Source organism: Miniopterus schreibersii (assembly GCF_964146895.1).
Source record: "Miniopterus schreibersii genome assembly, chromosome: 7".
NCBI classification, from domain to species: Eukaryota; Metazoa; Chordata; class Mammalia; order Chiroptera; family Miniopteridae; genus Miniopterus; species Miniopterus schreibersii.
Window position 1 is genome coordinate 14,231,186 of NC_138108.1, and position 11,473 is coordinate 14,242,658.

The following is an 11,473-nucleotide window of genomic DNA, read 5'->3' on the forward strand; positions in this document are numbered from 1 at the left end:
CTGGCCTTAACCCTTTATGCCATTTGTTGCTACCTTGCCTATCCTCTTTCCAGGGACAATGCACTTTTGTGTGTGTAATATAATAAATGTATATCAAGAATTGAGATTCTGTCCCCATCTGAAATCCACTTCCTGTCACCTCTTATCAGGCATGCCACTTGTCCTTCAGTGACTTACAGGACTACCCGTGTGGTGAGAGAGCAGGAGAATATATATTTTAAATTAAATATTTGGCCAATTTCTGTGAATATATTTATAAAATATTTTTATTAAAAATTACTTTCATGTGGAACAGCTCTATGGAATGCTGGGGAACATACAAAGTTCAATTAAAATCAATTTCGAGCACATTTTGTTTTGCTAACTGCCTGTGCACATTTGTTAAATGGAAAATTCTTTCCATGCTTGTATTCCAGAGATGAACATCAATGCACAATTCTGAAATGATTTTTTAAAAAAATTGGAGCTGGTATTCAAGTAATGAAATCTGTCCATTTTTCATGACTGCAGCCATGCCTAGTTTGTGTCACAGAGAATTCCCTTCTGAAGATCCTTTCCTTGGGCCCTGCCTGCCACCATATTTCTGAAATCTCCTCAGCCTCACCCCATAACCACTTCTACCTGTTCACCTAAATTTAGACTCCTGACCAGCTGGGTGAATCTGTCAGTTTCTTCATTTTAAACAAACGTTTCTGTGGAACTGTACATACTTAATTTTTTAAAAAAATTAATTCACTTTTTCTGGTGTACAGTTATGTAAGTTCTAACAAATGAACTAACATATAACCAGCCACTACAATTAGGATACAGAACAGTGCCCTTATGCCAAAAATTTCCTTGAGCCACCCCTTCGTAGTCAAACCCTTCCCCCAGGTCTAATCCTAGTCAATCACTGACTTGTTTTCTGACCCGACAGTTTTGCATTCTCCAGAATGTCATATAATTGGAACTGTATGACACTTTGCATAATGCAGTTGAGATTTATTTCTGTTGGTGCATGTATCAGTAGTATATTCCCTCTCCTGGCTGAGTGGTATTCCACCACGTGGAGGCACACAGGCTCTCTGTTCACCTGCTGAAAAAGGACATTGGGTTTTCCCACTTTTTGGCAATTATGAATAATGCCAGTACAGGTTTTGTGTGAATGTAAGCTTTCATTTCTCTCGGGTAAATACCTATGAGTGGAATTGCTGGGTTGTATGGCAAGTATATGCTCAATTTTATTAGAAACTGCCACACTGTTTTACAGAGCGGCCATATCATTTTGCATGCTCACTAGTGATATATGAGAGGTGCAGAAACTCCTCTGATAACACTTGATATGGCCAGGGTTTTGGGTTTTTTTGTTTTTTCTTTTTTTGCCAACCTAAGAGGTGTATAATAAGATGTATCTTTTTTTTTTTTTTTTTTTTAACCTCAAGAATATCTTTTACATAATGAAACAAAATGCTTTTTATTCCAGTTTAATGGACTTGCACTTGTATTAAATCACCACTATCTGGAGCAATCCCAAAGACCCTGAATAAGCATTTGACTTACATCTGCTTGGCAAAGAGGATCTGAACAACAGACACATCTCAGAACAAAGATATGTTCCTACAGTGATGAATTACACATCTTTAGCTATAGATAGCCAAAGTATAGTTATAGGCTAGCTCCCTTGCCCCTTTAGCCCACTACCGAGGATTCACAAATAACCAAAGACTCTTCACATCATTGCTACTGCCCAATTATTTTAAAGTAGTGAGTATTTAAAATAATAAGAGACATTTACTTCATAGCCCAAGTTAAAATACAGGACTACCAAATTTAATATCAGATACATGATACCTTTAGTCCTATTTTTAATAAGAATTACGTCTGAATCCTTTCTTGGAATTGTCGTCTGTTCTCTATTGACTGCATAGAACTCCTGGCCTTTGCAGTGAGTGAGCCTGAGTTATGGTGTTCTAGGCACACACTAGAATAACTGATATCACCTGACTTGTCCTATAGCATCTCAGAATCTCACTGACTCCTCAGTCACTTGACTGGCCTGGCAGGTATGGCTTGCCCTGTCTGCTTAGAACTTGGTATAACTGGGTTTTATCTTAAATAGAAGTTGGGGTCTCAAGTCAGCAAGAAAGAAAAAACTACCTATAGTCAAAGTTACTACCAAAGCTCCTTTAGGATGATGCCAAGTTTGAGGCCACCACACTGTCTCACAGCTGAATTCAGCTCAGCTAGTTTTTCCTCCGGCTTTGGAACAAATTACTTCTTCAGCTGAACACCAGATGAAGGAGTTGGCTTCTGTTTAGGGGCCATGATGTAAGAAAACTGTCTTCCATGTCTGAGTATCAGAATTTTATTTAGTGCATCTGATTCTCACACTATGAGAAGCTCAGGGGAACTGAGATAAACTGAGAGAACAGATTTATGTCTCTTACTTTTACTTATCCTGGGCATCCATTCAGCATATTGAGAGATGGCAGGTGGAATTTCTGGCACCATCTTAATTGCAATTTATTTTTGTCTTTCTCTCTTCCCTTTGCCATCCTCCCAGGTATATAGGTGGATTTCCACAGGAAAAATATTATAACTGTCAGGTTTCTTATCTATACTGACAGTGTAGTAGCTGGCTACTATATTCTTTTCCATTTCTTCACAATGAAATGGAGAAAAGTTGATGGATTTTATGTATCTCTTAATGTCTAGTGACAAACTTGGCCAGCCCTACTCCTGCCCTGGGCAGTGCCCTCTGCAAGTGGCACAATTGATGAGCTTATCCACAGAGCAGCCATACCCAGCCCTGTTCTTGCACAAATGAGAGACATTCTGCGGCTGCTTCTAGCCTGAAGCCAGAGTTCCCCTCTTGAGGTCTATAAATGCTCAGGCAGATTATAGAGTTGGACTCATTAAAACCTGGCTTTAGAGCAATGGTGGTAACAGAATATAATATATTATTACTTCCATTTTCATTTTCTGAAATGACTGTGGCATTACTCATTGGAGATGCATTAGACTTTTTGGACGTGTTTTTATGCAATTAACTTTACAGAAGTACAAATGCCAACAATTTTCCCAAATGTGGTCGTGGAAATTTCCATGTCTGGTTTAATAATACAGAATAATCTGTAACCTTTATTACATGCTGTTTACTAACTACTGTTTATGTGCAATGAACAATAATATGTAAGCATACAGAAAGACACATAAATGTACCTAATAAACAAAATTAAACATAGATAAAAATTGAAAGATTGCTAGTACAGAGCCTTGCATAGTAGGTCTTCTTTAAATTTTTATCCCCTTGTTTTCTTTTATCTTTAACTCTCTACATTTAGAAGATGGTTTTGTTAAAGGCCTACCTATGGCAAAAAGGAGAAAAATGGGCTGAAGTAAGAGGAGTCGGTCCTTGGATCACTGAATCATGGGTTATTTTGGGAAGATAGTGTGGTACAATGGAAATATTATGAATCAGACTAACCTTACTCAAATCCCAGCTAGCTGTATAGCCTTAGGAAAACTATTTAATTTTCTGAGCATCAGTTTCTTCTTCTTAGAATGAGAATATTCTGAAGACTCAAGGCAGTGAATAATAGCTCTGCCTTGCAGAATCATTGTAATAGTTTAGGATGAGGCCATTAAACATTCAATATATTGAATTTGTTTGATTTTGGTTCCAAACAACCTTTTAACTTTGTGATTTCCTAGGTAAGTCTCTTTAAAGGGAGATTTTGTAGTGAGCACATGGGCTTCTGGACCTACTCAGTCATTTTTAGTGTAAAGCAGTGATTTTTACTTACCTAGCCTTGTTGCTTTATGATAGGAAAGGAATGCACCTTTTTTGCAGGCATAAGCCTGCTGGCTGCCAGTGTACTGAGGTCTCATCCTAAATTATTATAGCTCATCTCATGGGGGTGACTGAGTTCCACTGCTTCTCCCAGAGATGGACCTGCTATGTGCATGTGAAATTAAGGCTTTGATTCTGCAAAACTGAGGACTAGAAGTTCAAGTTTATATATTTAGCATGATAAGGAATGTCCCCCAGGGAGATCTGGACAGAAACAGTTAGCCTCTTTCCAGACTATTCTAGTTCTGTGTACCCACTGAAAATGGAATTATTATTCAAGTAATAACTGGACATAATAAAAAAATAAAAAAATAATACTTGGCTTATAATAGAAAAACTCCTCATTCCTGCTACTCAGAGGCAACCACTTTCAACTCTTTAAGCTGTTCCTTCTGGTATTCACTTCCATGTTTCCAAATTTCAAGCTTTTTGAATTGATTACTTGGTTTTCAAAGTTTTAGGCACTTTCTATCTCATACTGTGGAAGAAGAGGAATTTTGCTATCTTACAAATACTTGCTGTTCTACATCCCTGGTGCTAACACACACACACGGACACACGTGCACACACCTTCTATATACATATATCACAGTTTTTGTTTGGAACAAGTGAATCATTGTAATGGTTATATAACATTATTCACAGCCAAGATATTGTTCTTGGGTATGATAATTGTACATTTTTTCTTGCACAACTTTTGCTTTTTTTTCTAGAATTAACAATGTGGAAGGACCACGCCATATAATCACACTGTAGAACTTATTTAGAAATGCATACCTTTAAGTTCTGGAAAATATTCTTGTTTTATCCTTTGGTGATCTTCTATGCTCTGTTTTCTATTTATAGAACTATTACTATTTAGATGCTAGATTTCTCAAATTGATTTTTAAAATAAAATTTTCCTTTAATTTCAATATCTCTGTATTTTATTTCTACTTTATATTTTATTTTTCAATAAAAATAAAAGCTCTGACTGCCTTTTTGAGCATTTATTTTTCTGTGAAGCCTTCAATGTACATGTACATGTAAAGTAAAGTTTGTATGCTTTATCCCTCTTAATCTGTTTTATGTCAAATTAACTCTCTGACCCACTTCTGGGTGTATATCCAAAAGACATTTAATCATGATTTCAAAGAGATATCTGGATCCCCAGTTCATTGCAGCATCATTCACAATAGCTATGACATGGGAAGCATGCAAGTGCCCATCAACAAATGAATGGATAAAGAGAATGCGGGACACGCTTATACAATGGAATATTACTTAGCCATTAAAAGGCGGGAAGTCTTAATAGTGCAATAACAAGGGCATGTGCTAAGTGGTGGCATAAGTCAGGCAGAGAAAGACAAATACTGTATGTTCTCACATGTAGAATAAGAAAAAAAAGCTGAACTCAAAGAAATAAAGTAGAATGGTGGTTGCTAGGTGCTGAAAAATGGGAGAAATGGGGAGATGTTTGTTAAAAGGCACAAATATCCAGCTATAAGATGAATAGGTTGTAGGGTTTAATGTACAGCATGGTGGCTATAGTTACCCCTACTATATTATATACTTGCAAGTTATTAAGATATATATATATATATATATATATATATATATATATATATTAATATATCTTTATTGATTTCAGAGAGAGGAAAGGAGAGGGAGAGAGAGAGAGAGAAACACCAATGATGAGAGATTCATTGACCGAGCCCACAACCCGGGCATGTGCCCTGACCGGGAATCAAACCCCGATCGCCTGGATCCTAGGTCGACGCTCAACAGCTGAGCCACACCCGGCCGGGCTAAGAGAGTAAATCTTAAATGTTCTGACCACACACACACACACACACACACACACACACACGGTGGTTATGTGAAGGGATGGAGGTATTAATAACCTTATTGTGGTAAACATTTTGCAATATATATGTGTATCAAATCTCCACATTGTACACCTTCAACTGATGTAAGTTATATGTTAATGCTATCTCAATCAAGCTGGGGAAACAGAAATATCAGGAAGAGGAACCACAGCATAAAACAGGGAATGAAAGAATAAATATCTATGCTATTAAAGGGAGTAACAGAGACCCGACAGAGAAGTCACCTTGCTCAAGGGTGACCCTTTCTGACCTCAAAGAGTATCCACGATTTCTTCCTCCCAGGTGTTTGGGGCTTGAACCACTGCATTTCTGCATTTGTTTTTATTCTACTTCAGAGAGCTGCTCTGAAGCCCTTTAACTCACGTAGCCCAAATATTTCCCCTGTGATGTGGGCTCACTCAGAAGTTCATTTCCTTCTTAACAGATTTATATTTTTAAAGATGGGCTAACATTTAAGCACAGGCTTTATTTTCATAGAACTAGGGAGCATATACCACCGAGGATACTTTTGATAAGAATTTTAGCTGTTTTCTGTTGCCCTTAAAGAAACAAGTTATCCCTAGGACGTTAGCAACAGGAAGCTAAAAGGATTAGATTATCCCACAAGAGGATTAAAGTGGGCAAAGGAAAGCATTGGTGTATAATATAAAGTGATGGGAAACTAGGTTAGACCTTTCAGCAGGCTGGATGGCTGTCTTTTGAGGGGCAGCTCTGAGACCTACTAATGCGTTTCCACAATGGCTGCTGGTCAGCCCTGCATTTCTATTCCTTGCAAAGATCAAGGGCAGCTTGTGTTCTCGACAAAGTGGCCAGGCTCGAAAAGAAGTTGTTTTTTAAAAAAGATATCTTACTGAAAGAAATATATTGCAAAGCTCTGGGCATCATTACCGATATTTTGCTTTGCTTATCTGAGAGTCATCCTCGCGCAAGGGCCAAGCTAATCTTCTCTGTATAGTTCCAATTTTAGTGTATGTGTTGCTGAAGTGAGCATGTTGCTTTTCTATGACGTGGACAGAGGTGGATCAAAAAGGGGTCTGCTCTCCCATAGCTGCCTTCAGTTAAACCGAAAATAGCAGTGATTTTAGCAAATGTTATTCAGGCAACAAACATTTACTGACAGCCTTCTTTAGGTGAGGCACTGTGTAGGCCCTGGGACACTGCATGACTTCAGTTTGTCAAGGGTCCTGAGATGTGTACAGTCCAGTGAAGAATATAGACAGCAATGAAATAGCTACACACAAAAGTGTAAATTGAAACAATAGTGCTATCAAAGTGATCAGCACAGTGCTGTGGATGTTAGATTAGGCATTTTTTAAAGAAGTCACCAAGAAAGAAAAAAAAGAGTGTGTAGCTATGAACTTGGAGAGGGTAGAAAATGTGTGTAAGGCCCCGGGGCCTGGGGTGGGAGGGAGCCTGGGGAGGAGGTACTGAGAGAAGACAAGTGGAGAGAATTTGGGAGGATGAGGTTAAGAAGGTAGGTGTCAGACCATAGTAGGTTTTGATCACAGTATGTTTTGTGGACTGTGAAGGAGTTCTGGCCTTTTCCTAAATGCAAAGGAAAGGCACTGGGGGGCTTTAAGAGGGGTGTGTCTCTTATATCTCTACCTCTGTGCTTTGTAAATCTCTTGTAGCTGCAATCTGGAGAGTGACTTGGAAAGGGAAGGGTGGATGAGTGCACACGGCACTGATCAAACTTGCTGAGAATTGTTATGTGAAAGCAGCATTTAATTTACAAGAGAAGAAAGCTGTAAAGGATGTCAAGAAATTTAATCTGATATTTCTCCTTTCAGACCTGGGGATGTTGCATACTTTCAGGACAAATGACTTCATAAAGTCTCCAAAAGACAAAATCTACTGTATCTCTTGGGAACAGATACTGAAATTTGACTTTATTACAGAGGATCCCATTTCAGTGTTTTAAAATGCTATGCCTCTTATTGAATAACCTTCACAACAACATTGAGAAGCAAGCTGGCATCATAAGCTTGATTTTATAGAAGTGGAGTTTAAGAACTTAGGTTCAGAGAGTAGTGATATATCCTAGGTCATGAAAAAAATTTAATAGCAGTGACTTTCTTCCTGACCTTCCAGTTCCCTGAGTTGTCCAGATGACCTTGCATTCAACAGAAATCTCCTGGAGCACTTAGAGTTGGACAGAAGTCAAGTGTAATGTTTTATACTCACTGGGTGTCTCCCTAATGCTATTCCAGGCATAAGGCTACACCCTTTGCGTCAATTTTTACTCTTTATGGACACAGTGTGTGCATTTTTCCACTTAATTTTACCAACCCCTCTATGCTACTTATTAACCTTTAAAGGTAGGTTTATACACAATAGTTTTATGAACTTATAAGGATTTTACTAAGTTCTCAGCCTAACAATGTATGGACTCAAGCTGTGTGTCCAATGTAGTGCAAATGGTGGGGTTTTCAAAGATGCATCTTAATCTCATGGAAAGTTATGTTCAAAAACTTTGGCCTTCTATATAAACTTTCTCCATTTTAGTTTTTCCTTTGATGATAAAACAAAGTCTATAAATTGTTTTACAAATTAAATAAAGATATAACAGTAATATTTTTTTCTAAAGGTTGATTTTAGTGAACATCTCTTGTTTGATCTAATTTGTAATATTGACTCCCCATTTTCTAGAGTTTCTAAGAAGTTTTAAATGAATGTAATACTCTAAAACAATTCCTGGAGAATGTCAGTGGGAGTGAGTTTTCATTCTCTCTCTTTTCCCCGAAGCAGGCAAACTTCTGGCCTAGAATCTGAACTCAAGATTTTTCATTAGCCCTTTTAAAATTGCATCAGAGAAAATAAATAGTAGGGCATTATCACAGAAGAAAGTATTTTTGAATCATAAAAAGATATTATAATAGACATTAAAATTTATCTTTGAAATGCTGGCCAAGCATATAATGCGACATCTGGGTCATTCAACAGTAATTACGTGAATAATTTAGGTAAAAGCCATTTATTTGTTTTTAACTAAAACACCCAAGTAACAGAAAAAAGCCTTGGGCTTTATCAAAATTATGCATATTTTTATCTAAATTTTTATACCATGTCAGGCTAGTACATTTACCTGAAGAGATTTCTAATTATTTAGTCAATGTATTTTGAAGTCATTAGATCCTGTAATTGACTAAATAGAAGTATGGAACAGTGAATTTAGAGATTAAAATGAGTAGATAAAATATAAGGAGGAGCAACATATTAACGTAGTCTCAAAAGCAGACTCCACTTTAACCTAGGGCTCAAGATTAATGTCCTGATGTATGATACAATGATGATACTAAAACTTCTGGGGAGAAACTTCTTGCTCTTTGATCATGTGTACTGTGGTGAAATGAAAGCCTGCTAAAATGTAAGCTCCATAATGTTTATAAGTCAGGGCCATAATCTTTATTCAACATAGTTATCTATGATACTTTGAGTGCTTAACAAGTTTTAGATTATAAGTGATTACTGATTTATTTGACATTTATTGAGCATCTACATGCAAATCTAGTATAGAAAACAGTTATTGTGATACTTCCAAGTTTGTACTTCTTTCTCAAGTTTGCTGAGGCTATTCCGGACCTTTTTTAGTTCCTTATAAATTTTTGGAATATTTGTTCTAGATCTGTGAAATATGCCATTGGTATTTTAATAGGTATTGCAATGAATCATAGATTTCTTTGGGTAGAATGGACATTTTAATGATGTCAATTCTTCCAATCCATGAACATGGCATATGGCTCCACTTATCTGTATCTTCCTTAATTTATTTCTTCAATGTCCTATAGCTTTCTGAGTCTTTTCCCACCTTGGTTAAATTTATTCCTAGGTACTTAATTATTTCTTACAATAGTAAATTGGATTGTTTTCTTAATTTCTCTTTGTGATAGTTCATTATTGCTGTATAGAAATGCCACCAATTTCTGGATATTAATTTTGTATCCTGCTACTTTGCCAAATTTATTTATTAGATCTAGTAGCTTTTTGGAGGAGTCTTTAGGGTTTTCTCTGTACAATATCATGTCATCTGTGAATAAAAAATAGTGGATGCATTTTATTTCTTCTTCTTGTCTGATTGCTATGGCAAGGAATTCCAGTACTATGTTGAATAAGAGTGGTGAAAGTGGATATCCCTGTCTTGTTCTTTTTCTTAAGGGAAATGCTTTTAGTTTTTGGCCATTGAGTATGATGTTGGCTATGGGTTTGTCATATGTGGCTTTTATTATGTTGAGGTATGTTCCCTCTATTCCCACTTTGCTGAGAGTTTTTATCATAAATAGGTGCTGGATTTTTAAAAAGTTGTCCGTGTGTGTGTGTGTGTGTGTTAAACAATAAAAAATGGAACTGAAACCATGAAATGAGCACAACGTTCACTCTTGAACAAATATCTTAAGTAGGGGTTTCTAGGTTGCTGAACCCTTCACTGCCTGTATTCTACTCTATCTCCACCACTTGAAACATGTTTGTTCCTTAAATATGGACCTTTCAATTTGTGGCAATGGCTCAATGTAACTGTCATTAAAGAAAACAGAATATTCTCTTGATATTCATCTGTATCTCAGCTTTTATTGCATACAAACCAATTTCAGCATTGCCCTAGAGAAGGACGAGAGGATCTTTAGTGGGTAGTGTTATCTGCAAAGTACAACATTAAGGCTTTTTTTTGTTGTCGTTCAAGCCAATTTATAATTTGCCCCACCCAATAGCACTGTTCCTTTTGCTAGAATAACTTGTATAAGAATATGACAAAGCAGCTCTCAAATCTCTTGTATAGCAGTCACTTTGGAAAACATTTTGACAGTTTCTCAAAATGTTAAAAATAGAATTATCATATGACCCTGCTTATGATACTAATATATTCTTAGGTATATATTCAAGAGAAATAAAAACATGTCCACACAAAAATTTATACAAGAATGTTCAGAGCAGCGTTATTCATAATATCCAAAAAAAGTGTATACTCACACAATGAAATATTATTCAGTGATTAAAAGGAATGAACTAGTGACAGATACTACAACATGAACTTTGAACATATCCTAAATGAAAGAAGACAGTTATAAGAGACCACATTTTTCATGATTCATTTGTATGACATGTCTTCCCGGAATAAGCAAATCAATAGAAACAAAACATTTTAGTGATTTTCAGAAGCTAAGAATGGAGGGAGAATGGGGAATAATTGCTAATGAGAACAGTTTCCTTTTGGGGTGATGAAATGTTCTAAAATTGTGATGATGGTTGATCAACTTTGTGACTATACTAAAAATGACTGCATTGGATACTTTAAAGGGTGAGTTTTGTGGTATAAAAATTATATTTTGATGAAGCTATTATTTAAAAAATGTATGTCATATGGATTATTTATGGCATAGGAATGGTGAGAAAGGCTACTATCTTTCTCTTACAGCTAGTCATTTTACTGTATTTTGCTGGTCCATGATTACAGATCTGTTCTATGTATGATTCTGAACATATGTATACAAATAGCATGTTTAATAATGTCACTAATAGTTTAATTCATATAATATTCATAAAATCAAAATAATGATATTTTGATATAATATAGCTAATATGATGTGATATAATATAATGTGATATAATGCAGGAAAAAGGTGTTCAACAATATGTTTTCTAGAAAGAATTTTGTACCTAGGATTCATATATTTTCAAATCTCAAAAACTCTTCATCTTCAACCATGAAAACTGTTTGGCAGTATATAGCTTTTTTGTTTGTACTTTTAACCTTTTTAGACTCTGAAGTATAAGACAA